General features: G+C 39.9%; 1 protein-coding gene across 1 annotated transcript in view; it reads right to left on the bottom strand.

Moving 5' to 3' along the window:
* The window catches only part of CLSTN2 (calsyntenin 2), a 319748-nt gene extending 305662 nt beyond the window's left edge, over positions 1 to 14086 (bottom strand). Inside the window, exon 1 of the mRNA XM_061379286.1 lies at positions 13886 to 14086. The gene's annotated coding sequence lies outside the window, so the exon portion shown is untranslated. The remainder of the gene's footprint in view (positions 1 to 13885) is intronic.
* Positions 14087 to 14839: the final 753 nt, after the last annotated feature.

Raw genomic sequence — 14839 nt, 5'->3', positions numbered from 1 at the left:
TTTCAGCCCCAGCTTTGCCACAGTCTGTGAAGACGAACTGGCTCTGGAGATCACTGCCGGAAGGCTGCAACCAGTACTATTAACCACCCGAATGCCTGTATACTGAGCTGGCATGCTCTAAAGTTCGGTAGTAGACGCAAGTTACATACACCCTTTTCTTGAGGTCATTAAATAAATGAACTTTATCATCAAATCACAGACCGCTTGTATTCAGAATATGCAAGATATGTACATACATAGAAATAATATGATACATATACACAATATTTTTGCACTTTTCAAGAAGTCAACTTAAAATGGCAAACACTTTCATGAGTTGCTATTTCAAATGTATTTTAAAAGAGCTAATAGCATGAAAATCCTTTCTCAGGATATAGTTTTTATCAAAGATTTCACAAATACATTTAAATTCTCATCACCAATACATACACCTTTTGTAAGCGTAAGCCCTGAACTGAGTAATTTCCCTCAGTTGCTGGTGCAACATTTTTTGAGAGCTTTGTGAATTATAACACGAAAAACAGCACAATAACGCATGAAGTGAATTTTGTCCTGTTATCAGCTGCATTCTCAGAAGGGGGAGCACCATGCTGAGAAACTACCTTGTCTGTCAAACAGCAGGTTAAACTCACAGCATTAAACATTGTCTTTTTTTGTCTTTTAATTATACAGTTTTCCCTCTGCAAAAGCTATTTTCAGAAATCCCACTTACTATTAATATCTTTGCCAACTGCTGGTATTAATTAACGTTGCTCAGCTGAAATCAGAAGTTCACTGGGATGAGTTAGGAATGACAACAATGATCTTCTGTGCAAAATGTTTTACTGCTTCATTTCACTGAGCTTCCGAGTCAAGGATTTTATCCCTGACTGAAAGGACTAGATAGGCTAAACAGCCTTTTCCAGAAGCACAGGACAAATCTGAGCCCGGGACAGGCATAGGGCTGTACTTTCTAGCACACTGTCCCAGCCTCAAACAATATTCATCTCTTAAACCAGGGACAGTATCATCATACTTGTCATCTACTCCTGAACATTGCAGCGTATTTGCTACAGTGTGGTAAAGGATAATTCAATAAATACACTTTCCACTAGCAAGAATGTTACTTGGCCACGGAAGAAATTTTTCAACAGATGTTTTATGAACAAATTTACAATCTTGCATCATGTAGAAGTAAAATTTGTAAATAAATCAACTTTTTGGTTCTTTTCCTATTTTCTAAAATTTTAAACCTCAAGTTTGACTCTCTAAATCTCAGGAAGCCATGAAATATGCAAACACTCCCATGACACTTTCCTACCTTACAGAGAAGGTATATATAAACCAGCCCCAGGAGAGTTCAGCCCACCTCCCCTGACTTTTCATGTGAACAATTCACAAAGAGGCTGCAATTTTCTCTTGATGTGCACAAGGCAGGTTATTTTTAAAAACTGAAGACAAAAGCCAACTTCACAATTTGACAGGGAAGAGAAACATTAACTAGAGAAAAAGGAATTAAGTCAATTATAAGTTTTAATTAGCTTTCTAAGCTATTCAGTAAATGTTGGTACTCATGAATAGCAATCAATACTGCATTCTAGTGATCTGTTACACAAATAAAGCACTTCAAAAGTATTATTGCAAATAAAAGTTAATACCCTAAAAACTGGGGGGAAAAGAATAATGTGTATTTGCCCTTACTGTAAAGGAGAGGAAAAGGAAGAACAGAGAACTTGACTGGAATTTGATCTAGTTCTACAAAGGTACAGGTTTACATTCAGGAATAACTCCCACAACTTGAAAGAGAAAATTTCGATACTGAGATGCTTTTGAAACACCAATATTGGTGCTTGGTAAACATACTATATGCTCAATTCATTGGCAGCATCAAGTTAACCCTAAGATACTGCAGTCAGGAGCTGATGAGACCTTATCAGAAAAATATTGACCAGTTTAGGAAGTTCTTACAGAATTTTACATTGAGATATGTGATCTGAGATTTAATTTTTAATAGCAAACACAAAACCAGCAAAACTATGTGACAACCAGGAAGAACTTTGGTTTCCTGCAACTGCCAAGTCCTTCAGTTCAAAGTTACAGAGCCTTTGGAGACTTGCAAGGTACTACGACGTCTCTCAAGATGCAAAGAAGGAAGCAAGAGTAGAATATGATGCCCCAAGTACCTCAAGTACCAGCCCACTAACACTGCTGTCAAAATTCCTACTATGCATTTCCTTGCTTGCCTCCCCTCCCCATCATCTAATTTCTCCTACTCTACATGCAATAATAGCTAAGAGAGCTGCACATTGCTCACTCAGAAAGACTGCTGACAACTCCCTTTACGCAGATTAGAGCCAGTGTTCTCCAGATCCCAGGCGACTCAACTCCCTGTAGATTTGGCCTTCAATTTCCTCCTTTGTTCAACACAGTCATTATACTCATTGCAGCAGAAAAGTTAAAAGGTCAAAACTGTACTCTGGAATGATTGTAATTTATATCAGAGTAATTGCTCATGTGGAATATTAGTTAAATCTCTGACGTGGAGTCAGCCTAAAAGAACTGGGTCAGAAAAGATCTGGAAAAAGATACCCAAGAACCATTTTTTGAGGATTAACTCAAAAGTCTCAGAAATCCTTTACAATAATGCTACAGTCAGCACTTGCGCAGAAGGTATTTCAGAATAGAACAAGGTAAACCTAAAGACAAACTAACATTAATTTTCTTTCTATGTCCCAGTTTACCCCTCAGCTATTCTCAAGGTTTCACTAAATCCACTAATCTGCCAATATTGCTAAGTCTTGCAGAGATATATTGGGTTTTATTAGCTTCCAACAAACAGAAGCTTGTGTATAATTAAATTTCCAAAACACACATTATTGCCCAGTCCTCATTTATTTTTAGGATTTGTGGCATCTATGAGAACCACTTCTTGAAATACAGTCAAGGCAACGTCCCCAAAAGGTTACAGAATTTCAATGTCTTCCCATCGACCTGAACTCTTTGGAGACTGAGCTCCTGAACACCAAGGCTCCCAGCCCTTTTCTGACTGTTACGGTTCCTAGTGCTGGAAGCACTGAAAACTTAGGAACTCGACACATTGAACTGCTAGCATCAGCTTCTTGAAATACCAAACTTATTTAATTCCTAACTATATGTTCTCTGTTGTACAAAGTAAGATCTATTTGGAATGGCTACTGTGAAAGACTTCCTCATACACAGCCTTACTCTGTACAGAAAGCATTTATAGTGTTCAGTTACAAATATTTCCAAAGAAAGTTAAGCTACACTATGCATAGATTTGTCTCATGTTCAAAAGGAGAATTTAAGGAATTATATAGGCATTTTAAAATTTATCCCCTAGTAAATTCCACTATAAGTTAACAAACATATACACTTTGAGACTGTCATGGTTTAATCCCAGCAGGCAACTAAGTACCACATAGCCACTTGGTCACTACCTTAGCACCTCAGTAGAAGGAGAAACAGAAAAAAGTAAAACCCTTGGGTTGAGATAAGAACAGTCTAATAGTAGAAATAAAATATTACCATAATAATAATAATAATGAAATGGGAGGTAAAAAGGAAGAGAGAGAAATAAAATTAAAGAAACCCAAGTGATGTACAATACAGTTGTGCACTGACCGATGCCCAACCCTACTCAAGCAATTAAAGTTTGCAAGCTAAGATTACTTTGAAGTGACTATTATTTAGTTATTAGGACATTTGGAATCCTGTAAAAGTTTTTGTTTTATATTCAAATCTACACACACTTGTTTACAAAGAGATAATTAATACTGGAAAAAAAACAAACATATTTTTTATTAGAAACAGTCCCATATCCAACTAAAAGACTGATACTTTCTGAGGCCAATGTTGTCTCCACCAAAAATACTCTCTCTCAGCTATCTTTGCTCATCTTCACAAGTGGCTCCAATACTTTTTGATTTGTGGATCTCTACATATTTGGAGATGGACAGCTGAATGGTAACACAAGCCTACTAAAAATAGGCTTGCTTTTCTGGATTATGTTTTGCAGTCATTGTAAATGGCCTACAGCACCAAAGGTTACAGTTAAAGAAGGACTGCAAAGAAAAAAAGAAATCAGTTTCCCAAAATAAGTGTTGAAATATCACTCTTTAAATTATTTCATTAAGGACAACATGTCTCATCTTGTACCTTTCACTTCAGCAACAGGGTTAAATAACAGCAATCTGATCTTTCCGTTCTGTACCTCCACAGTGTTTACCCAGTTTTCCAGGAGGAAAAAGATGGAAGCCAATTACAGTATTCAAACAATTATAGTTTCCATTTATGACACCAAATCTACAGTTTATGAGTCTACCTTAGCTAGATTTATATCCACTATCATCATGCAGACTTTCTAAAGCATCTTAGCATAAATCACACTGATTTCAATCTTTCAAGGTTTTATTTCTCAACATGAATTTAAAATTCTGTTAACTAAGTTCTTGAAAGTTCCTTTTTTTCTTCCAAAGATTGACAACAATGGCAAAGACCATCTGTTCTACTCTAGTTCAGGAATTTTTTAAGTAGTGCTCAAAGGAAAAAGAGGAAAAATGCCCTTCAAACATCATTGCCACCCAATTTCTTCAGAAATATCTTAAATCCTCTCTTCATCAGGGACTGTAGCAATATGACAATGGGAAATGGGTTTAAACTTAAAAAGGGCAAGTTCAGGTTAGATATAAGGAGGAAGTTCTTCCCTCGGAGGGTGGTGAGGCACTAGAATAGGTTGCCCAGGGAAGTTGTGAAGGCGCCATTCTTGGTTGTGTTCAAGGCCAGGTTGGACAGAACCTTGGGTGACATGGTCTAGTGTGAGGCATCCCTGCCCATGGCAGAGGGTTGGAACTAGATGACCTTAAGGTCCTTTCCAACCCAACCATTCTATGATTCTACTACTGCCAATGCATTCTGGCATACATCAACCTCTGCTAGTAGCCTTTGTGAAACTAAGTCCAAAACACATTTTAGACAGCAGCGATGTCTATCAGACAGAAAATCATGAGAGAGCACTCACAGACAATTTTAACTTTCACCAACCCATATTTTCCAAGCTCGTAACCAAGAAATTCACCAAATTACTGCAATTTTGCAACCAGTATAGACAAGGTGAGTGATGTTTGCCAGCTACAGTCATTCAAGCAATCAGGTTTAAGTATAATAAACAACCCACAAAGCTATGAGGGAAATGCTCATCACTTGTGTTTGGTAAGCTCTTGGGATATACCTGCACTGCCTTTCCATTACTCCTTCATATTACAAGTAGGGTTTATTATCTTTTAATTGGAAATTAATCATTTCCTTGGTCTCCTAATTTCAGAAGCTGGGTATTTTTCTTTGGGGGGGAGGGGGGGAAATACTGTAAGAGTCAATAAAAATGTCACAAGTCATTAAATTCTTGTAAGCTGGTAATGGTCAGACACATATGCAGCACATATATAAATGCATACACACACATGTAGTGTGACAGGAGAACCTACTGAAGTCAGAAAGGAAAAAGAAATCAGCCTCAAAATAAGTAGAGTCAAATTTCTGACCTATTTTACTTACTCTAACCTAATAGCAAATGAGTGATGGCAGAATGCCGATCAGAAAACAGCAAAATCTTAATATTTAAATTTGATGGCAATTTTCTTGAAATTAAATAAAGGTGTTAATTTTTATTGTCCTAAGGTACATATAGGAAAGTAACAGTAAGGTAAGCAAAATGTTATTCTTAATAGTTGGTATTAGAAAAGCAGACAAGCACTATCCATATGTGGGATCCACACCTTCAAGTGATTAGTCTGATTTAAAACAGCAACAAAAAAACAGTTTGACAAAATAAGCATAACCAAAACCTTGGGAAACTGCAGCATTGTTTGTCTTTACTACACTCATAGCATTTAACTAATAACAGACAGGAATCATGGGGACTGGATAGAAGACAGTCAATAAGGAAATGAGGAAAACAGACGGCTTCATTACAGGTATTTTTAAAGGCAACGTAGTGATGAATTACCATACTTAAATCTGTAGGAGGGCCAACCTTATCAGCACTTCACTTAATAGTTTTAAACTGAATGAAAGGCACTTTGAAAAGGAGAAAAAAACCAAACCAAACCAAACAAAACAAAAAACCTATAGAAAAAGTTCTATTAACACGATGAAAGCAGTTAGACCAGGAAGCCATAAGGTGAAAGGGATTAAATCAAACATTCCCCTTTTGGTTAAAGGCAACTATTAGCCAAAGAACATTAAAAGCTTAGAAAGAACTGCTTGAATTTATACTAAAGCACACAAAGGATGAAACCCCAATTCCACTGATATACACTGCAAATCTAGCACTGATTTAATGAGGGTCAAGATTTCACATACAAAGACCAAACATCTAAATAATAGCATTAACTGCTAGGAAACTGCAATTCCATACAGAACCATCCTTAAAATCAATACAGAAAGAAGACACATTAAAATGAATTATAATTCAGCACATAAGCTTCTTAGACCCAATTCCAAGAACAAACACTTTAGATAATAGGCAAAATCCTCTTTCATAGCCCAATCGTGCTAAATGATACACTGGTCAACTTGAACTCTAGCTGAATGATCTTTTGGATACTCAGTCCCGAAAGGGCGCCAAAAATATAAACCATTTTATATAGTCTTTTTCATTGCTGTCAAGCTCAAGCCTCTCATAAAGACCCCAACTACACCAAAAAGCCAAAAGCAGGATTATTTCATCACCACATAACAGAACATAAAGGATTGTTACACAAATCCAAGCATTTTCTTAAAAGACAGATCTTAAGAATCACCTACCTCCCACATTAAGCAGGACTGGGGAGGGGGAGGAAGAGGGGGGGGAGAGGAAGAGGTAAATCCCATTTAGATTTAATGCATTTTAAGTGCTGACTATTTTTTTAATGTCAGTTACTTAGAATAACAGCTGTTAACTGATGTCGAGATACATATCTATACATATCCATATTATAAATAACCATGTTTTTCTGACTAGAGCATTTATGCTATTTTTATTGACAATTCACTTGTAGTTTTGATGTTATATCATAATACATAATGTTTTAACAGCTAACTCTTTATAATGCACTCCCTTACTCAACAGATATAAGTAGTCATAATATTCATTTTTATTGGAATACATACAACAAAAGAAGAAATCATTTAGAGTGAACTCTAAAGTGCACTTGAGAAATCTACACTTAAACACTTAATATAATTAAATTGCCCTCATTAATCTGGTCCATATAGTAAATTTGCAGTTCATTAAAGAGAACAAAACACTACAGCACTGCAAGCATCCTGTAGATGTCAGCTCAAAGCTCCACAGCGAATGTGCACAATTCTGTCCAACTGGGTATAGATGTCAGTATGCTTAATTTTATATCAATCAGGGTATTTTAACACCAAACACTCTACAGTTCCACAGCCATTAAGGAGACAGATTACGTGAAGAGAATTTCCAAAGACATAACCAAAATGGAAATGAAGGCTCAGTTTCTTGAAACAGTTGGGTTTACTCCGAAGAAGTAACTGCATCAAAGCCTACTCAGCAAGTATTCTGGATTTCTAGAATTTGGGCACTCTCCAACCTTACACTGCAACCCCACGAGGTGTGAGGTTTCCTTTCAGATTTGTGTCATTGCTTATACCCCGCAGTTAAGTATGTGGGCACATATGTACGTATACAAAATTAAATCTCTTTGAAGTAAATATAGAGTATACATATATGCATACTTTTCTATACACATTTTCTGAGCACTACATAAATCTTACACCAGAAGTCCTGTTATGCTGTTCTGCAAGAAGTAACTTGGCATAAAGGGAAGTGTATGATGCTGCAGAAAGCGCTTTATATATTACACCATAAAGTGACAGACAAGTAACCCTGTATCTACATACAGTGAAGGACTTAACAACTCTTTAAATCATGCCACAAATGTCTCCTGCAAAATTCCTCCTATTTTTACAGACACTATTTCCAAATCGTGACAACTCTTCTATTTTTGCATCATCACAACATACTCAGATAAAAGTCCAACAGGATGAAACCGCAAACTTTACCTTCAGTCAGAACATATTTGGGGCTTTTTAATAATAAAAAAGCTTTTCTCAAGTTTGACATTAGGCTTCTTTTTTTCCACTTCGAGTTCTTTTTCAACTGCCTTCTCTTTCTACACTTACTGGACTTACACTCTGTCAACAAGGTTCACATGTTCCAATTCTGAAGTTAAACAGACTCAAATTCTAGATTCCTGCTCACCCTCCCCTCTACCTCAGCTGCAGTTACCAAAGGCACCAACGGAGTGTATAATATGGGTTTGCCAGTGTGCTACTTCAAACCTGCATTGTGGAAGTATTAAATAAGCTTGGACGTTCCTTAAAATTCATCATAAAACCCATGCAAAACACCATAATTGGTGTTCATTGGGTAAGCCAATCTTCTAAATCACAACTACCCACATTTACTAGGCTGTGAAGTGAAGAAAGACCACAAGAATAGTCCTCCTACAGGAGAACAAGGGACAGTTGAAGCTAGTATCCCTGTCAACACTGGCCAACTGTAAGCATCCCCAGAAGAGAAGGATACACATACAAGGATGCTCCTGGATAGCCTCCCAGCCTCCAGCTGTAGGTTGTGTAAGACCATCATTAACCTCCATAATTGCAAGTGGACATCTGCTCCACCATTAACTTCCATGAGCTGCAGGTGAGTACCTGCTCCTCCATGAGCCGCAGGTGAATATCTGCTCCTCCATGAGCCGCAGGTGAATATCTGCTCCACTATTAATCTCAACATGCTGCAGTGAATATCTACTCCACCATTAACCTCCACAGGCTGCAGGTGAATATCTACTTCACCATTAACCTCCACGGCCATCTGCTCCATCATGGAGCTCCACAGGCTGCAGGGGAATCTGCTCTGGCACCAGGAACACCTTCTCTCTCCTTCCTTGCCAACCTTGGGGTCTGCAGGGATATTTCTCTCGCACATTCTCACTCATCTCTCTGGCTGCTGTTCTGCTGCAGTTCCTCCCACCCATTCTTAAATATTTCATTCCAGAGGTGCTGAGACCATCCCTGACTGTCTCAGCCTTGGCCAGCAGTTGGTCTGTCTTGGAGCCAACTGCCACTGGCTCCACTGGACATAAGGGAATTCTAGGAGTTTCTCACAGCGTCACCCCTGTAGTTCTCCCACTACCAAAACCTTGCCACACAAACCCAATACAGCTGAAATAAAGTTGCCTGATGTTGGTATAAAAGATATGAACAGCCTATATGATTGATTCAAGCACCTATTGCCAGGTTATCATTCAGTTTGACTGCTTCACACAGTTGTCAAACACTATCCCTTCAGAGGACAGAAGGGGTTCATTTAGAACACCACATACATGGGAATATTCCCAAGAGGGACAGAAGCTGCACTGAAAAAAGGCTTCTAGTCTGCAGTCTAGATTACTTTTCCCCTGTTTAATAAATCTAAGATATTTGAGAGACTGAGAAGCTGCCATTTGAGTACAATTGCTGGGAAAGACAGAAGTCAGTCAAAGATCCCTTTGTATGTATCCCCTACCTGTTATTTCTAGACTGCTCTTTTCTAAGGATACCAGAGGGAGAAAAAATGCTCTAAGAAGAGCTGCGGTTGGTTTATGGTTCTCTCCACAAACTGTAAATTTGAGCTAGGCCAAAGCTCACTGCTGCTGGGGTTTAAATTTGTCTTTTAAACTTACACTTAAAAAACATGAAGTAACATTAAACATGTTTTGACTATTAGGACTTGATTATTTGCCGTATTTGCAAAAACAGGCCTATAGACTACAGGGAACTACACTTGACACCAGCAATTAGCTTGCTATAGAAACAATGCATTTTTGCTTTCATTTTTCCATTATTTATTTCACACTAGGGAAGCACTCTACAGTAAATGAAGTGCTACCTACACCACTCAGACACTCCATAGGAGCCAAGTAAGAGATTTGCCACCTTCTAATACAACCTTCTTGGACACAAAAGAAATGGAAACAAATCACTTTGAGGCAACTAAGTCAAAATGAGGACCAAAAGGAGGACAAGACTGTATATACGAAGCCAGATATATTTGTATATATTTGAAGCCAGAATTAGACCTTTGAAGTTACTTTCCTGAAACTTTCCATGTCAATCAGATAGAAAATCTGATATGCAAGAAGTACACGAGAAAATTTACCCTCTAACATTTTCATCATATAATAAATAACATCACCATGAATCTTCATTTTCGAGGGCCCTAGGAAAAGCATCTGTTTCATACACATACCAAGCTATAACTACATAAAGCTAGTAATGTGCATTCTGCTTTTTAAATGCCTAATGGATGCATGAGTCCTGCATCATCAACAGATTCTCCCAGTTAAATAATCAGAACAAGGTGACAGAGCCTCTGCGAGCTTCTGATCAGTTTTCACACACTTCTCTAAAGTTTTAATAGGAGGAAAAAGAAAACAAAGGCCGATTTCAAGTTGCAATTTGGCCATGAGAAGGTCTATCCAGATACAGATACTGCCTTAGAACTCAGATGACTGTCACTTCCAGGCAAAAAAAAAACCCAAAGCTCTTTACAATGCTCTCACACACCACTTCATGTCCGCTGACAAAGGGCATACCTTCCAGGGTGTTCTTTTAGTGGCACACACTTTCCTTAGAATTAAGCATTAAAAAGCTCTGAATCACTCAGTTTTCTCAGCTTTCGTAGCCTTCCAAATGATACAATTCAAATTGGTAACAACACATTTATGGCTGGAAAATATTCTGTAGCACTGTAATGACAACTTACATAGAGTTGTCAATCTTCTGTGCTGAAAGAATACTAAACCAGTTAGCAAATATTCCAACTTTTGCCTTTCAAGACCTCTGAATCATTTCTTTACGTTGGCACCCAGACTTTGTAATCAGGCAAATCTTTTGTCCATGAGAGAGAAGAGCCAGTTTTCATTAATTACTTTTCCATCAAAAACTTACAAAGGCATATTCCTGAACAGGAATATTCCTACCTCCATTTATTGATGAGAAAATGAAATACGAAGCCATTTATATGTCTTCCTCAGGGTTTCTTAGTGAGCTACATAAAGCACCAGCAGCAGAAATCAAGGTTGCTTCAACCCCCATCTTCTGACCTAAGCAGTGTGCCAAACATTATTTCCCATATATTTTGGATGAGGATGAAAAGAAGGTTCTTATTTTTTCATGTCTCCTTTGAACTGATATGGAAAAGTATTTTATTATTATTTACCATGGGGAAAAAAAAAAATCACAAGAAACCATAGTATTACGCAGAAGGATTCAGACACCAGGATCTGTCTAGCATGTTCTCAGAGATTTTTCCTTCCATTTCTTTCCCCCAGGCTTTCTTATACTCGTGATATGCTGGCTCTGTCTCCTTGGGTTAGTTATTTTTCTACTGCTGATAGTCGTATCAGATGTATTCACATAATAGACATGCCAAGCGGGACTGAATGTTCCACTGATTTGGAAATATCCTGAATGACTAAGACTTCAAGTTTTGCCTATCTAATTAAAATAACTGAAATAAAATATTCTTAGTTATTCATATAATTGAGATGCTTTCAGTTCTACTTAAAAATTAAGAATAAAATTATATTCATGTTAATGATGAAGTTGAAATACAAACTTGAATTAATTGGGTCTCACAAGGAATTTGGGGATGGCAACCTTTTTAGGGCTTCACCAAGTAATTTAACAGTATATACTAGAATAACATAAATAATTGAAGAAATCAGTCTTATGCATAGATTTATGAAGAGACAGAAAGTAAAATGTTGCAGGTAGTATTTCTTCCTGCCTGCAGGGAGAAAAAAAGTTATCTTACCCTTCAGTATATTTTGTTTTACATAACAGAAGACCCTAAGAGACTGTCCACACAATTTCCAGATATCATTAATGCAATTCCAATAATTCAGAAAGTGTCTTATTGACCTGAGCTGTCTGGAAATACTTTAAAGAAACCATTTTTCTGTCCCAAATGGTGATTTTATTGGAATCTATAATAAAGATCCCAGGGTCAACAACTTGCTTGAAAGCTAACAAAGCCACAAATTGCATATGAATATTTAATACTCAGATTAAGTTCTGTAACTGACCACCTACTAAATATTCTGACATTACCTCTAATATTTGTTTTTCTGTGAAAAACTTTAAAGAGCCTTGGGGTTTTTTCCATTTTATGGAGAATGAACAATTTTAGAGCCTGTAGATATTTTGTGCAATATAATCATTATTTTCTACTGAGTGAATGGTAATAACCAGGACTGTTTCTGGAATCTTCCTCCCCATCCTCAAAACAGGTGGGAAAGGGGTAGGAGTGATTTTTGTTTTAAAACAAGGAGCAGCAGATCACAGCAAAGTAGATAAGATTCAAAATCATTACCTTAGATTGTCTTTGCTACTCACTACCACAGAATGCTTAAAAGCACCAGAGGAGCCTTGTACACACAACATCCTACCTCCATCTCCAACCAGGAGGCACCCACCTTCAAGCTAGAAGTCAAGTTTATGGTTACAGTACCGGGTTCTCAGTTGTGTGAGGTACCTAAGAAATTCCTTTCAAATTAAAATTTGTGTCCTACAAAAATATACAAAGAAAGAGAAAGCAGCACCAGGTGTTTAGTGAAATAAACCCTTTATTCTTGCCTCTACTGAGCAGCCGCCAGAGGCAAGTACAGTGGATATCAACTGCATGCAGTGCCAAGATACGTTAATTCATTTATTAATCCTACATTATAGCTTCTGATGATATCTAATTACATGAAGCAAGGTATGTAAAATAATAAGAGTAAACTTAAAGCACTTCTACCAATACAAACACCCTTAAAACATCTATCTTTAAATACTGGTAAACGACGGCTACTGTTATCCAAAAATGCTCTTTGCAGCCCTCCACTGGTCAAACACGGAGAACCCAACAAGAAAACAACTACGATTTGCCTGGTGAACTACCTGCTACATTTAAGGACATGAAACTCAACTCTTTTCTCTAAAGAAAAGATCCATATGAAAGAGATAATTACCTTAAAATACATAAAGAAGCAAAATAACCCCCCTTCATCAAAACGTTCTATGTCATTTGTTAGATCACACAGTTAATCCACCCAGAAAACATGAAACCCCACCAGGACCTCAGGGTTAGTAACAAAAGTAGCAATGAACGCCCTGTAGTTACTTCCTATAGTAACCATCCCGCAGGTTAATCTAGGGGCAACGTCTGCGCGGAACAACCACTTTCCTCTTAAAAGTTCGGCTTGGACGGTTTAGGGTTTTTTTCTAAGAAAACAAATAAAAGCAAACAGACGCTGAAGTTTTCCAGTCCCTCTCTTTCGCGGATGCAAAAGTAAAATAAAAAATAAAGCCTCACATAAAACTAAAAATAATACCAATGCTTTCCAATAATATAAACTGAGACAGATCTCAAAACTGAGTTTGAAAACTTGGGGGCAGGGAGTCAGACCTACCCTAAAACAATGCCAAGGGAAAGCCACCATGCAAAAGGCAGGTGACTCCGACACCCGCATCGCGGAGCTACTCGGAACGGGAGCGCGTTGTTGGGAGCCGGCGGGTGACCGGAGCCCCGCAACATCCCCGCGGAGCAGGCAAGAGCCTGCGGCAGCCCGCGCCGGGGCTCGGCCTCCCGCAAACTTGACAGCCGCCATCCGCTCCCTTTAGCCCTCTCTGACCGAGCACTGCTGAGCAGGAGACCCCCCGACCGACGCGATATCCACCCGGAGCCCCCCAGACCCCACTCGACTCCTTGAGCACAGTCTCCACCTCTACCACCACAGCCACGGCCCGAACAGTTGTGCACCGCCCTCCCCGGTGCCACCGCCCGCGGTACCTGCCTTTGGCGGCGACCGGGCTGCCCAGCCCCAGCAGCAGCGCCAGCAGCAGCGGCGGCGCCGCCGGCCCCCAGCAGCACCAGCGCAGCCGCATCCCCGCCGCGGCGCCGGCCCTCCGCGCGCAACACAGCTCCCGGCGGCAGCGGTGTGCGGAGCAAGGCGGGCAGAGGCTGCTGCTACCGCCGCCGCCGCTGCCTCATTCGCCCTCACTGCCAGCACCGGGGCGGCTCCGGCCCCCGCCCTGGGACCGCGGCGACGTCACGGGGAGGGGAGACATCCATATTCATGAGCGGGGCAGGGGGCGCTACGGAGGGGGCAGCGCGGGCGCGGCCGTGGCCGTGAGGAGACTTGTGCGTGGTGAGCGGGAAACACGGGAAGGGCACGTGGGGACGGGCGGGCAGCGGGAGAGGAGGGTCGGAGGGGGAGAAAACCAGAGAGTGCCCTGCTCTGCATCCCCAGAGCGTGAGCAGCAGGTCAGGGGAGGGGATTCTTCCCCACTGCAGGGCTCTGGGGAGACCCCCCCCCCCCCTGCAGTCCTGTGTCCAGCTCTGGGGCAACAACACAAGAGGGACGTGGAGCTGTTGGAGCAAGCCCAAACGAGGCCACGGAGATGCTGCGAGAGCTGGAGCAGCTCTGCTCTGGAGCCAGGCTGAGAGACCTGGGCTGGTTCAGCCTGGAGAAGTTAGAACTAGATGAGCCTTATGATGCCTTCCAACCCAAACCATTCTGTGATTCTGTGAAAACAAGGCTTTCGTGAAGGGTGCAAAGGATGCCAGGGTGTGGGAGACACAGGGCTGGTGGCTACAAGAAATGAGCAGGGCAGCGAAGATCAAGTAACAGTTCAGTAAATTTTAGAGGAAAAATAAAAAATCTCGGGGACCTGAGGTGGGAAGAAAGACTGGTAAAAGAGAGGAAAAATACATGAAGTTATTTTGTTGGAGGACGGGGGAAAA

The sequence above is a fragment of the Neopsephotus bourkii genome, unplaced genomic scaffold (genome assembly GCF_033783945.1).
Source record: "Neopsephotus bourkii isolate Nb327-2 ecotype Australia unplaced genomic scaffold, CSIRO-AGI_Nbou_v1 NB_1768, whole genome shotgun sequence".
Taxonomy (NCBI): Eukaryota; Metazoa; Chordata; class Aves; order Psittaciformes; family Psittacidae; genus Neopsephotus; species Neopsephotus bourkii.
This window is presented reverse-complemented; position numbering and strand designations above follow the sequence as displayed.